The 2500-nt window shown below is 41.6% G+C and overlaps 1 pseudogene; it reads right to left on the bottom strand.

Moving 5' to 3' along the window:
- Window positions 1-2500, bottom strand: part of LOC138029998 (uncharacterized) — an 18370-nt pseudogene that overhangs the window by 7487 nt on the left and 8383 nt on the right.

The raw sequence follows: 2500 nt of genomic DNA, 5'->3' as shown, positions 1-2500 counted from the left end.
CTGGTTCAGGTCTCTTTGTTTTAATGTCCCAGTGGGGGAATAATAATGAGCTTGCCCTCCAGCATGGTGGATTTTCTACCATGTGATCTATAGTTGCAAAAGGCCTATTGGACTCCACTCAGTCCTAGTACCATTTATAAATTGCTGTGTCCAGCCCTTGACTTCGTCTTAGGAAGATTACGACAGCCTGTCAAACAACAACGTCCCAAAACAGTTTTAAAAAGCTCGAAAAGACAAAACAAACTAAACAAGGTTTGTTAACTTTAAAATTGTCTAGCACAGTGTTGTCGCTGACGTGACGCTTTGACAGCCACGTCTCGCGTGAAATGCGAGCTTGGGCCGCCTATGCTCAAAACAAATTAAAAATAAACACTAAGCTTTTATAAGTTTATATCCCTCCGATGCTTGACTTGAATAACTGGGTAGCCACCAGTGTGGTCCTGACAATAACTACATATGTCAAACCAAGAGTCCATGATGGACTCTCGGTCAAACCTGTATTGAAACCAGCAAAAAATGCAGGAAAAAAATATTTTCCAAACCGTTCTCCACCTGAACACAAAAAGCGTCGACTGTTAAGAGCTTTAGTTGAGAACGAGAACGAGAACGTCATCTCAAAATATAAATTCGCGTTATTTTAATCGCTTCGTGGCTATTTCAACATTTTCAATATGACAAGGGTGTGGTAGTTCCTCAAAAATGAGACTGGTCGGTTAATTTAGGGGAGAAAATGAAAATTTATCCTCGAGTGCTGACCTTCTTCATAAAGCCTCAAATTTGGCTATTTCAAGTTGTTGTTTTGCTGACGACGGCAATGAAATGGACAAAAGTGAAAAACGCACGTGCAGAGCAAGCAAAAGTTATTGTTTTTGCCTACTAAATATGCAAATTTATGACGTTCTTGTTGCCGTCGTCGTTGTCGTTGCTTAAGCTCCCTAGTATGGCTGTGTAGCCGCATCGAACCACTGAAAGCGCGCGAAAAATTAAGCCTCGTCCATCTTTAGGTTTCCTTATTACAAGAAGTTAACCTGGCTTCAGCAGTCAGTCAACTTAAAAAAAACACAGATGACCAAGATGAGCTCTAAACTTGAGCCGGCGATACGGTTACGCGATACTGGTCAGCAGATACCTCGTTTTGACAGGTATCAATCGACCATAACATGAACGTCCAATATCACGTACGCTGTAAACGGCCGCCATCTTGGGCGTATTGATGTTGATGATGATGATGATGCTGAGGACTTTACGATTGGCAAATAAGCGACACTCCGTCTACTTGTGCATGTGGTGGTGGTTTTGATGTAGACCACGCCATGGTATGCAGACGTGGTGGCTTCATTATTCAAAGACATAATGAGCTGCGCGATTTGGAAGCCGGAATGTTAAAGATGGTATGCAATGATGTCCCAATTGAACCGGTACTTCAGGAGATAAACGGAGAAGTGCTGACACCTGTTACGGACTGAGCAGCGGATGCCCGGCTTGACATTCATGCTCGTGGCTTCTGAGAACGGCAAGTCTCTGCCTTTTTTATGTTAGGGTTTGTTACCCGAATACAGAGTCTTATAGAGGCCTAACCATAAGACAAATCTACCGCAAGCATGAGGGTGAGAAGAGAATGTACGCCAACAGGATGGTAGAAGTCGAACAAGGCTCCTTTACTCTACTGGTATTTACTACCACCGGAGGAATGGCAGATGAATGCAAGAGCTATCACCGTACAGTAGTCTGGCTGAACTTTTATCAACCAAAAAGGGGGAAGGTTATAGTACCACAATGTCGTGGATTCGCGCCAAAGTCTCATTCGCCCTCCTGAGGTCTGCACTACTGTGCTTGAGAGGCTCACGTTGTATTCGTAGAGCTCCGTTCAACATTGCTAATAGTGACTTTGAAATCGATAAGGAATTAGCGAGACTTAGGATTTGAGCGTTTATTATTGGCCGTCATGATAGAAAAGGATAAACAATTATTGACACAGTGATTGTATTCTTATGATTTATAATAATTTCTAATGTAGCATAGTGCTTCCAATTCTTACTTTTTAATATTTCTGTAAATTATGTACATATCTTTCTGTTTTAATTTTAAAGTCTGAATAACCATCCAACCAACGCATGCACATGGAAAATTGCGTGCACCGAGAAAACCACTTTTCGGAGGAAAATAATGGAGTGCCCGCTAATTGCTTGCGAGAAACCAACCCAAAACAAACATGTACATTCTTTTATTGCGAAACTGTTCCTCTTGGGAATAACTTATCGAAAAAAACCAAGTTGTATTTAAATTTCCACCATGTACCACTGATAATGACCGTACGGTCGAAAACGTTTGGTTCCTTAAAAACGTAGTAACTTTCAGCCTTTTATCATAATCATTGTTATTGTTTTTGGGCAAGTCTGTGCATATGCGCCCACGAGCAATACCATTAGCCGTGATTACCATGAGAAAATCAACTCATGGGTCCTATGCCTATATGGTACTCCTGCCAACCATAGATGTC

The sequence above is a fragment of the Montipora capricornis genome, chromosome 13 (assembly GCF_036669925.1).
Source record: "Montipora capricornis isolate CH-2021 chromosome 13, ASM3666992v2, whole genome shotgun sequence".
NCBI classification, from domain to species: domain Eukaryota; kingdom Metazoa; phylum Cnidaria; class Anthozoa; order Scleractinia; family Acroporidae; genus Montipora; species Montipora capricornis.
Note: the sequence above shows the minus strand (reverse complement) of the source record. Positions and strands in the feature narration are given on the sequence as shown.